The sequence below is a fragment of the Moschus berezovskii genome, chromosome 22, assembly GCF_049115385.1.
Source record: "Moschus berezovskii isolate FMDL1 chromosome 22, NW_MosBer_1.0, whole genome shotgun sequence".
NCBI lineage: Eukaryota > Metazoa > Chordata > Mammalia > Artiodactyla > Moschidae > Moschus > Moschus berezovskii.
Genome location: NC_142481.1, coordinates 50200062 through 50212443, shown reverse-complemented (window position 1 = coordinate 50212443; position 12382 = coordinate 50200062). Strand labels below are relative to the sequence as shown.

Below are 12382 nucleotides of genomic sequence, written 5' to 3'. Positions count from 1 at the left end.
AACTATACATCATTTCCTTGAATCAGCATGACAACCAATATATATTCTCCACATTTTCAAAGGAGAAACCTGACAGCAAGTACCGCATGTCTGAAGTCACACAGCTGGTGAGTGGCAGAGCTGCTCCCTCCACTGCCCTCAGTCACACTTTTCCTGGTGCTCAGATGGCAGGGGCGTCTCACTGTGACAATGGGCAGGTGTTTTGTTGGAGGTTTTGTTGTTGTGTTGTTGTTGTTCAGTCGCTCAGTCGTGTCTGACTCTTTGCGACACCGTTCTGTCGGAAGCCTGGCGTGCTGCAGTCCATGGGGTCGCAAAGAGTCGGACACGACTGAGCGACTGAACTGAACTGAAGCAACTGAACAACAACAAAACTTCCTTATACCTGCCCATCATCACAGGAGGTTTAGGGGCAGTAAAATGAAGTAAAGACTCCAGGAGAGTGAGCAGAGCAGGACAGGGGGCGATGGAGAGGGCTCCCCTGAGACCCTGGCCTCAGTGCAGAGCACAGAGCTCTGAGGAGAGCTGGTCCCTCCCCAGCTCTCTCTCCCTCTCTGGGCTTCTGTTTCTTCATCTGTAAGATGAAGAGGCTGGACCAGACCATCCCCAAGAGTCTTCCTGGTGCTGCTTATCCTCAGATGTTCTGTACAGTTGTCCATGTCATATGGTCATGGAGGGCTCCTGGGAGGGGCAGGAGTACATCTTAAACAGGTTTAAAAGAGTGAAGGGTCTTCAAGTGACAGAGAAAAGAGCATCCCAGGCTGAGGGATGGCCATGTGGTGAGGAGTGAAAGGACAGATTTAGACCATCATGGACATATGGAGCTGAGGTATCAGGGGTATGAATGTGAATAAGGCCTGGAGGGGAGACTGATGCACAGGCAGATGCAGCACACCAGTGTCGTGTATGTGTGCCACAGTCTACATGTCGACAAGAAGGCTTCACAGAGGAGGCAACTTCTTGAGTGGGTTTTGGAGGATGAATAGGAGTTTGCTGGGCTGGTAAAGGTGGCAGGAAGTGAAGGAATGCAGAGTGAGGTGTGGGAAATGGAGGGGTATTTATGGTGATGCACAGCAGCTCAGTGTGGTCCAAGCTGGCATGGGAGAGGCAGTGAAGAGTCAGAGGAGGGGAGGCATTGAGACCCGGATTCACTTAGGCATGGCCAGGAAAGGCCTTGAGTCTACAACTGAGAGTCCATGCTGTCCTGCAGACACCGGGGAGCCACAAGCAGCCTGTGAGCAGGGATATGTCACAACAGAGTCCATGTTTTCAAAAGAACTACCACCCAACCCTGGCCTAGGCGTCCTGGACATTTTTGCAGTGGGCTGTTCCATCACTGACACTAACCCACCTTCGCAACCCCAGAGTTGCACTCTCGGAGCAGTCACCATGCAGGGTCCCTGCTGGGCCTGGGGCACGATTGAGTCGGAGCAGCTACACTTGAGCCCTGGGAACACTGGCTATGCATGAGGGTCCAGCTGGACACCGTGCCCCGTGTGTCCCAGAGCCTGAATGACACGTGGGCGTCATGTTTATCTGAGCCCACACAGGCAGCGAGAGCCCCAGGAGCATGGGAGCTGCTGCACCCCCCCAGCTCGCCTGCACAGGGGCGCTAGGGCCGCACGGGCAGCCAGGGCTCTACCGCCCATGTAAGATCCTCCAGGGCCTTGGCTGGGTGACAGCTGCAGCCCACTGTGAGCAGGTGGGTCCAGAGCTCCCTGGGAGGTTGAGAAGGGCTAGGGGAGGGGCACCCAGTTGTTGGTGACTCAGGGCAAGTCTCGGAAAGGACACTGCAGGGAGCAGGGTGTCCACTGTTGGGCTGTGCTGATCACGAACTATGGGAATCAGTGAGGCGGGGTGGGGGGATGTCAGTCAGGAAAGTCACTGCCAAGGACACACAAGGTACCGTCCAATCCACCAGTGCTTGCGGCCACAGGGTTGGGACGGGGAAATTGAGGACGGAGTGGAAGGAGGAAGCGGGGTTGGGTTGCGACTGGACCCATGTTACTGCTGCTCAGCACCAGTGTGGGCACAGTCCCAGGGAGATCAGTGATCGACCACAGGGGGTCCTCGCGGGTCAGCCACCGAGGAGCCACCGAGGACACACCCATAGGCTCCTCCTCGGCTGGACACACTTCTCCGCAGAGCCAAGCATCGCTGGTCCCACTGCAGACACCCAGGGTGTGAATGTGGCACACACACCTGTTTTCTGGGTCACTGATCCTGATGAATAGGTGTGAGCACACTCACACACATACACACACAGGCACACACATGCACACACTCATGTGTGTATGCCCACAGACACCCTCACATGTACACACACTCACACATACACTCACATAAACATGTACACACAAACACATGAGCAGGCACACACACACTGACACAGGGATTCATGCATACACACATTCATACACACATTCATACACATTCATGTACACACATGTGCTATCACACACATGCTCCTCACATGCAGGTAAACACACACCTACTCTCACACACATCCCCTAACACATGCGTGTACACACATACACACAGTCACATGCGCCCGTGTACACACACCACCCTGAGGTCAGGTCACCCACCCACCTACCCATCATGTCCCCAGCTATCCTGGCATCAGGGTTCTCCCAAGGAGGCGTCTGTGATGGGCACGGCCCCGGGAGGAGAGGCAGCACCCTCATGGTGCCTGGAGGGACGGGGTGGGGGGCCTGTGTCCAGGCGCAGCCTGCTCGAACATCCGCTGGCGTCCACAGAGGGTCCCGGCTCCCCAGGCTGGGCCCAGCCTGAGACCCCTGCAGGCTGGATCTGCCTGGACCACGGCAACGCGGAGCCCACAGTCAGCCTGGCACCTCTCTTCAGGGCCCTGGGGGGATGTCCTGTCACTGGCCTTTGCCCCCAGGCAGTCAGAAGCAACAAGGGCTGGGGCCGTCACAGCAGGTGGCAGAAACGGAAGCATGGCTTTTCTCTCACGTCACTACATGGAAGAAGAGCTGGCTTGTGCCGGGCCGGACGGGGATGGATAAGCCATTTGGATAGAACACGATCCCAGGGAAGCTTGCCACATTTTTTTCTAGAAGAATGTTGGAAGTTCTGGTGGCCAGGTATGGAAAAAGAAAACCTCCGTACACTGAAGTCATTCACGGCCAGTGGTATGGAGGCGTTTACACAGGCCAGGTGGTGAGGGCGCCGCTGCCCCCCTAGCCGCCCCGGCTAAAAGGGCCAGTTGTGTCCGCGCGCCGTGGCCGGTCACCCTGAGCAACAGGAAAACACACATGAATGCGCCTTTTACAGCGGGAGCCTTCCTCACAGGCTCCGGATAAACGACCGAGCTGAGCAACATGTAAATTTGTAGTTAGCCCTCGGAGACATAATTATAGGAGAAAAACAAGGACAGTGGCATTTGGACCAGGAACGGCTGGTTCCTTTCCTGCAGCCAGGCTTGGTGTCAGGGGCCGTGGGGGAAGTGGGAGGAGGTTGGGCCTGGAGGCCCTGAGGCCCGAGGCTGGGGCTGTGGGCCCTGTCCCTCTCCTCCTTGCCCCGGGCCTGCCCCGGGCACTGCTGTTCCTTGGGCCGAGCCGGAGATCTCCACCCCAAGCCCTTGCTCTGCGGCCGCCCCATGAAAGGGCCCATTCATGCCCCAGAACGCTGGCTTAGGTTACCATGGCCAGCCCCGTCTCCGCCACGTCTGTTTTCTTTTCATTAGAAGGATTCCCATCTTGAAGGCCCACGAGAGGCTGAAACCAGGGCGCTCAGGCTGAGAATGTCAGGCCATGAAGAGTCACCCACAGGCCCCAGCACCTTTATGAAAGAGTCTGATTTGCCATGGTAGTTGGGGAAACTGAGGCTCGGGCCACCTGGTTGGCAGATGGCAGGGTGGGGGTTTGGACTAGGGCCACTGGCTGCCTGCTGGCGTTGCTGGGAGGAGCCTGGGCAAGATGGGAGTCCTGAGCCAGTGTGTAGGGAAGGCTTCCTGGAGGCGGAGGGGCTGGTGCTGGGAGGAGGGGATAGGAGGGCTGTCAGTCCTGGGAAGAGTCCACCTCGGAAAGTCCTGCAGAGCCGAGCCTCTGCAGAGTCACGGGTCCCTCGGCCTGAGGTGAACTCCTGACGGGCCCAAGGGCACGCAGCCCCCACGTGTGAGAGCGTGGGGTGGGGAGTGGGCATGGCATGTGGAGGGAGGGGATGACTGTGTCTGTGCGTAAGACCCTCCTCGGGAAAGCACCCTCTCCTCTCCCTGTTTTTGCTCATAAACGGGGCCACGGAAGACAGGAAGACAGGCAGAAACAATCGTGCTCCGGGCGGGTGTCTGAGTCACGCCACCGTCAGTCTGGAATGTCTCCTTGGAAAGAGGCTGCTTCTGAGCCAGCCCCACCCGCACGGCCCCCGCTCAGGCCTCCTCTCCCTGCCTCGCCGCCTCCCCTGGCCTCCTCTCCATGCCTTCTCCCCTCCTGACCCACCTTCACTGGGGGGCCCCACCTCCATCACAGCAGACCCCACAGAGGCCCCAGACAGCTCATCGAAGCAGCTTTAATGCACGCCTGCTGGGGACCTGAGCTGCACTTAGGCAGTAAAACTCACGCCACACTTTATAGATAAAGATTTATTCATTTCCAGTTTGTACTTTCCTGATGTCTTGTAGAACCTGAACTTTTTTTCTTGCCTGATGTCAGAAAGGAAATTTGTAGGTAGGTCCTGGCCTGGGTGCCTGAAGGACAGGGACATGTTAGCCAGAGCCGGTCATCAAGGGCCCTAGAGTCCTGGGACCACATGCTTCTCCTCCCTTGGACACTGCTACTATGTCCAATAGCTTGGAGGCCCCCAGAGATCCCCAGCCACTGTCCAGAGGAGCTGGGTCTGCCCTCCCAGCCTCTCAAATCCTCCCTGAGTGGTGGGCATTGATGTTGCCACCTCCCAGATGAGGAGGCAGAAACTCAGAGAGGCTGCTGATTCGCCCAAGGACACACAGCTGGCAGAGTGCAAGCAAGGGACGGAGGCCAGGCCTGCCTATGCCAGCCTCCCTGAATTCACGGACTATTTGGCAAATTCCATCAATATTATGTCCCTCACGTGGCTTCTCTGGAGCCCACAGGGACGGTGCACAGGGCACACCTCCCTGGAAAGTCTTGGGTTCCACACACGTCTATGTTTGCTGCGTCCTTGCCAAGGAACAAGGAGAATCTTCATGGACAGGGCCCAAAAGCCACTAGATCCATACCCCCACCCACCCACCAGGACCCCTGGGAGAAGTAGGGACCCCCAGAGCTCAGGTCCTCAGCCTGGACTCGACCAGGAGCCTGCCGCAGGCAGAGGCAGGCAGCACAGAGATGGGCTCTACCACAAACTCCTGCATCCTTATGCAGGCTCCCTGACTCCTCCAGCCTCAGTTTCCCCATCTGACAAAGGGGGCTAAGGAGCCTGAGATGGCAGGTGACACTCACTGAGAAAATTCTAGGAGGGCTGAAACACCCGGTCCGGGATGTCACACCACAGGCCTGGTCTGTGGCCAGGGGTCTGGTCTCCTGGGAAAGAAGGTCTCATCCCCAGGGGCCCCACAGGAGAGGATCCACCCTTGGGGCGGGGTGGACGTCACCTTTGATGCTCAAGGCTACCTGGACCGATGGGTGTGCACATGCCAGGCACTGTCAGTGTTGAACTGGACCAGCCATGTGACATTATGCCCCTGGAATTTGCTGGAGGTTTCTCACTCCTCCCACCCCTGCTCTGGCTTCGGGTCCGCGGTTTCGTTTTGACATCAGGCAGAAGTTAGGGGATGACTCAGGGGCTGACTGGCTCTCCCAGCACGCGCAGGGGCCCAGGGAGCCCGTGCCCCTGGGGGGCAGCCAGCAACAGGCAGTGTGGGGGCTGGTGGGCAGCGGGAGAGCCGGACTCTGTCTCTGTGACTTCAGGCAAGTCAAGTCAGACCCCTGCCAGGTCGTGTCCTCTCAGAGAGGGGGGCTCAGCCCAGCCCGTCCAGCTCTTTACTCTTCCAAGCAAATGAAGAGCTGGGCCTCCCACGGGGCAGACCCATGGGGCGTCCTATCGGCCAGCTCCTCCCAAGAAGGCAGCTTCACATCCAGTGGGGAGGAAGAGAAGGCTCCAAGAGCCAGAGGCCTAGATCGCTGACCACCCAGAGGCTGGAGGCTGCTGCCCCCAGGATTCCCACCCTCAGCACAACTACCTATCTGGGACCAGATAGTCCTCTGTCCCGAGGCCAACCTGCACTCTGCAGGAGGTTTGGCAACTCCCCTGGTCTCCACCCGCCACAGCAGAATCCTGGTGGAGAAGTGCTGGGCCTCACCCCCTGGCAGGTGTGCCTGGAGGACTGGAGTGGGGCCTCGGGGTCAGTCCCCCCAGGGGCACCGACCTGAAGGGCTGGGCTCAGCCTGGACTCAACTGGATGGCCAGGAGAGGCTTATCGCGTGTCCGTGGGCATATTCTAAGCCTTCTGGGAGATGAGGAGGGTAGCCCACCTCTCTCCATCAACTCTTAGGACTGTGGTTGTGGGGCAGCATGGAGCGGGGGCTGCTGCCGCTTCCTCCTGTTCATGAGATAGCTCACTTCTCACACCATGGGGTGCACGGGTGTGTCACAGCTGGACACACACACACACATATGAGCCCTGAAACTGCGGCCTTTCTTAGAAACAAGAATAGACCCATTAGGAAGGGTTAGGAAGGAAATACCTTCCGGGAACTTTGTCTGAGCCAGGGGACCCCCAGCACTAGAAACTTTAGGAAACCAACTGATTGAAATACTGATTAACTGGAGGAGACTCTTAGTCCCTAGCCATGCCGCGTTCCACGGAGAGGGCGATCCCAGGACCCTGAGGCCCAGAATGATGCCACGGAAATGTGAGCTGAGGCCCGGAGCCCCCAAGCATCAACGGGGCCAGGCGGCCGGGCCTCCAAGCCCCTAGCCCCCAGGGTTCAGGTTTTCAAGACTGCTGGCAGGGATTTCTGGGACCTCCTCTGACACTGTAATGAGCAGCCAGAGGAAAACTGAATTCGATTCACAGCGTGTTTTAGCCGATTGTGAATTGTCCATGCAGAGCTCAGTGTTCGGCCACTGATGGAAACCCACAGGTATGGCGGGGGCAGCAGCCCATTCACTCATTTCCAAAGGCCCTCGTTACCTATACCTTGCTTTACATAAGAAAGGTGTTCCTAAGAGGGTGTGAAACTTGAACTTCAGTAGTCCAGCTCCCTGCAGCACTCTCAGGGGAAGCATGGTTCAAAGGACTATTTAGGAAAGGACGCCCTTTCTGGAAGTGAAGAATTCCCCCCAACTTCATGTCTTAGAAGCCGTAAGCCTATGCCTTGGTTCATCTAAAGTGAGGAGGGGCTGCAGCTGTTGCAGGACACCTCCCAGGAGGACTGGCCCCTGACCTCAAAGGACCCACATGTCCACACCAGGAACTGGCCTCTCGCTCCTGCCTGTCCCAGGATAGGCCATGTCGCACGCTCTGGGCTGTGTGGCTTTGGGCAGGTCCCTTGCCTTCTCTGGGTCTGATGTCCTCATCTGTGAATGAACCTGTGAGCAGCTGACTTGTAAGGGCCCCTTCCGCTCTAGGGGTCTGCATGGTTCCATCTCCCCACCATCTGTGTTTCAGGCTGGGGCTTGGGGTCAGAGCAAAGGCACTCTGATTCTAGGGATCCTGGACTCCCACCTTTGAGGCATGAGGGTGGGAGTCCCCCAAGTAGGTGCCAAACGACAGGGGTGCCCTCATCCTCCTGGCCGCAAGCACAGGGGTACCTGGTGGGGGCAGGAGATGAGGCAGGCGGGGATGGAGATAGGCAAGCCCTTGGAAACCACAGGGCACACTCCAGCAGCCTGGAAAGTCCTGCTAAATCCAGTACTTGCCTCTGAGCAGCAGCAAGCCCCGCCAGTCTTGGGTGGGCTGGCAGGGATCTGGGCTTACATACCTTTCCCATGGGGATCCCCACGTCTAGGGTGGGTCCCCTGAAACAAACACCTAGGAAGAGCAGTGCTTACAGTGGCGGGGGCGGGGGCGGGGGCGGCTGGGGGGAGTGAAGTTTTGTAACTGTAGCCACCGGTTCGCGGGGGCAGACCCCGCAGGCCGCCCAGGGTTGGGCGGAGGGCGCTCGGAGCACCCGGCCGGCCGCCGGAGCTTGTTTGGAGAGGACTTGGCCCGCGCGGCCCGACCTGGGAAGCGGGTGGAGGTTGCTTTCCTCCTCTCCCCACCCCGCCCCGGAGGGGCAGAGCGCTGCGCGGCCGGGCGGGCCTGCGGTCGGGGATGAGGACTGCGCCTCCGCGCCGCAGAGCGCCGTGCGCGGGCCGGGCGCCGGCGGCCGCCGCTGCCGTTCTGGGAGCTCGTTTGCATCAGCCAGCGCGGCGAGCGGCGCGGGGCTCTCGGAGCGGAAGGTGAGTGTGGACGCGCCGCGCCGCGCGCCGCCCGAGGCTGCCGGTCAGCGCTACAGGCTCGGGCGGCTCCGGAGGGACTCGAGGCTTGCGTCCCTGGGTCACCTGGCCGCCCCCGCCCCTCCACATCCCCGCGCCCTCGGTGGCGCTTCCCGGCGGGGCCGGACGGACCCTCCCAGCCCTCGTTGCGCCGCGGCCCGGCTGCCCCGACCTCGCTCATGGCCCGGGACGGCCGTGCAGCGACTCAGACGCCAGGGCGCGCCGAGGGCTCGGTGGGGGCCGCGGCCGTGCCGCCCGGCCTCAGCCCTGTCCAGCGCCCTTGACAAGAGCTTGTGCCAGCTCCGCCGGACACTTTGCGAAGTGCAACCCAAGTGCCGGGAACTGCGAGCCCGCCGGGGCGGCTGGGCGGTGGGTTGGGGGAGCTAGGAGCCGCCCGGCCGGACTGCTGGGAGCGGGGAGCCGGGACGTATGGCCAGGGATTCCGGAGGGAGCTAAAGGGCCGGGCGGGGACGAGAGCGGCCGTGGACCGACCATTCATTGCAGACCGCAGCAGCTGGTTCCCAAACCGGGCCATTGCCTCCTCTGGGTCGCCCCGGGGCGTGCTGGCCCTGTGGCCCTCGGTCAGGCGGCGGAGGCAACTGGAGGAGCGGGGTGGGGTCTTTCCGGTCTTGGGGGCCTCCGCGCCGCTGTGCTGCTGCAGGGGAGGCCACGCGGCTCCCCCACTCGGCCCGCGCCCCTGGCTGGCTCAGGGCACCAGGGGAACCCGGCCAGAGGGACCCGTGGGGACGCGGCGCCGCGCGGCGGCAGCCGGAAGGGAAGGCCAGCCAGGCGCGCGGAGACTTCCCGCGGCCGCCAGACCCTGCCCCTGCCCCTGCCCCTGCCCCCACTATTTGAGGGGTAACGGAGTCGGAGGGACAAGCCTCTGGGTGCGGTGGAGGTGGGGGCGGGGGGTTCCGCAGTGGCAGCCGCTGAGGCCGTTAACCCTTTCTGGGCTGGCGTTTGAGCAGGCGGCTCCTTACAGTGTCGGGACTGTGCCACGTGTTACTGTGCTTGCTCCTTCTATCTGTATTCTGGATGAAGGAACCGAGGGTCAGAGAGGTTAGGTAACTGGGCCAGCACAGCACAGCTGGCGAGCAGCCGTGCTGACAGCCCTCTCCATTTCATCAGAGAGACTCCACATCTTCGTGTGTCCTGAGCCCTCGCTGTGCCCCCACACTGTCCCAGGCGCCCCCTGACCCAGCAAAGACCCCTGCCTTCCCGATAATGAGCAGGGTAACAGGCAGTGTCAGACAGGGAGCTGGCTGCGGGGGAGTGGGGCGGAGTTACGTCTTAGGAAGGGCAGCCAGGCTGCCTCTGAGAAGGTGGCTTGGGAGGGTGTGCCCTCGTGTGCCTTGTGCCCAGTCTGGCAGGTCCAGAACCACACGGCAGAGCCTGCCTGGAGCCTCCTTGTAGGAGGAAGAGGGGGAGTCCTTTTGGAGGCAAATAGGAAGGCTGGGCCATCTGGAGGGGCACCGTGGCCCCTCCAGCGTATCAGAGTGGGAAACAGGTAAAGATGGTCCCCACCTGTATCCCCGGCTGGCCACCCCGGCAGGCACTATGGAAGCAGCAAGTCCCAGGATTTCAGGGTCAGAGGGAACTTAGAGGTCATGAACTTCGACCCCCTCATCCAGCCTTCAGTCTCCACTAGATCCAGCCTCCAGGTTACCAACTCTGCTTGAATACCCCCAGCGATAGGAAACTCACTCCTGTTGCAGCAGTGAGGTCCCACCCTTGAAACCCACTGGAGAGCCCCAAGCCAGCCCTGCCTCAGGTAGAGCAGAAACCTCCCACCTGTGGCTCCTATCGACCCCCAGTCCTGCCCTCCGGGAGCCAGGCATCTGGGCTAACTCACACGCAGCTGCCTCTGGAGAATGTTAACAGAGAGGTTACATCCCCTTTCAGTCTAATCTCAGGGCCTGCGCCTTTTCAGACTGACTTCCAGGCCAGGTACCCTCCCGCCTCTCTCTCTCTGTCTCTCTCGGAGAAGGTTGGCAGGTCTCCGCCGGCTTCACATTCGTGAGCACCAGGGTGGCCTGGAAGCAGAGACCTGCCCTCACCTCCTTTTTTCTGGAACCCTGCCACCACTGATGGTGCCAAAAACGCATGTGCCCCTGGATGCCACTCACACAGCGGCTTCTTCTGGAGCCTGAGACTGCCCAGCCCAGCACACCCCATCCCTGTTGGCTTTGATTCTAAGAGTTCAGTTACCCTCCTCTTTCTTGTTCAACAGGGGCGGCTGAGAGCGAGGGGCAGGCCATGCAGATCAAGAGTGCAGGCTCTAGAGACAGCTGTCCAGGGGCTGTGTGGGCAAATCACCAGCACAGTGGGGGACCTTACAGGGCCTCACGGGACCTGCAGAGGTGCAGAGCGCGGGGGCACAGGTGGGCATGCCCAGCCCTGTAGTCACTGTCCTGGGACTCTCGGAGACTCCACGGGGTCTGTGGGAGGGGTCTGGAAGATGCAGAAGACTTAGGGGTACGAAGTGCCAGCTGCCAGTCCAGGACAGAGGGAGGTCATAGGGAACCGTTGTACAGCCTGGGTCCTCCTGGTGGGCCTGCTTCCCAGACCATCCCCACTGGCCCGCCCACCTTGGCTTTGTTCATCCTAGTTGCGCGGTAGGGAAGAGAATAGGGTAAGCTCAGGAGCAGCCTGCTCTTCTGCCCATGCAGACAAAGCAGAGCTGGAGCCCAGCATTTGTGGATGGCCACAGTCCAGCCCGCTCTCCCCTGGAAGGCGCTCCAGGTCCATCAGCATACAGGACACCAGCTCCCCCTCCCCACTCCTGGCCCGGATACTGGTCGTCCGGTCTCTCATCTCCACCGGCCCACCTTCCTCGTCAGGGTGCCCCCTCCTCTGCTCTGCTGCCCCCATTCCTCCTGGCACCCCCCATCACCTGTGGGCCTGCCTGTCTCCCACTCAACTGTCCCCCGTGAACAGGAAGATGATGCTGGTGCTCAGACCTCTGTCCTCCAAGTTGTACAGCGCACTCAGCACTCCCGGCTTCTATTGCCAGCCTCACTCTCTGATAGAATTGGGGGCTGAACTGAGCATGGTGGAAGGAGGAGGGTGGGGGGTGGGGGGTCGTGAGCACTGGGAGAGGTTCTCGCAGGTGCCTGGGGTCCCTCCCTGGCTCGTTTATCCTCACCTTTCACCTAGTAACCATGGCCAGGGTGGCAGACGCTGTCCTCGGGGACTGATTGCAATCTTGTACTTCATTCAGTTCCATAATTTCCCTGGTTGGAAGGAAAGGTGGGCCTGTACGGTTGGGTAGGTTGTTCAGTGCACAAGGGCACCCAGTTATATACTATTCTCTGCTCACCAGGCTGCCGCTTGCCCAGGCTGTGTCCACCCTGGGGGTGCCTGTTCTACACACCCAGAGGTCCTGGAAGCACGAGTGGCGGCCATGCGTTAGATGTGTGAGCAGTGCACGCAGAGCTGTCCTTGTTTCCAAGGAGGCCACATGCAGTGCAGTCATATGCGCAGCCTGGAAGCTGCCCTCCCACAGGACCAAGGCCTCTGTGCCTTCTGACTTGGGATTCCCTCCTCCCTCCTCAAACGCTGTCAAGTGTCTAGACCCCTCAGCCTCCTTTGGTGTCCACATTACTGGCCCCCCCTTCGCCTGGCTGTGTCCCACCAACTTGGGGAGAGGGTAGAAGGCAGGGTGGGGCCGTTCAGGGACCCTCCCCCCACCGATGTGCTGGGGGCCGGGGCCTGGCTGTAGTCAGCACGGCGAGTTCCTGCATCCAGATGGTCCTTGGAGCCTGCGGCCCCACCCCTCGCACCACGGTCTGTGGTTGCCAGTCCTGAGTCCTGGAGACCAGAGTGAGATCAGTGACTGAACTGGCAGGACTCAGGGCTGTGACCCCAGCATCAAAACGTAGGCTTCCTGCGATTACTCATCCCAGCTCTCGTCGAGATTGAAGTGGTCTCTGAGAATTACATCCTTGTCTAAATAAAGCCAACT

General features: G+C 60.3%; 1 protein-coding gene across 1 annotated transcript in view; it reads left to right on the top strand.

The window, feature by feature from the left end:
- The first annotated feature begins 8247 nt into the window (after positions 1-8247).
- Positions 8248-12382, top strand: part of ZNF469 (zinc finger protein 469) — a 46728-nt gene continuing 42593 nt past the window's right edge. The window contains exon 1 of the mRNA XM_055412974.2: positions 8248-8382. The gene's annotated coding sequence lies outside the window, so the exon portion shown is untranslated. The remainder of the gene's footprint in view (positions 8383-12382) is intronic.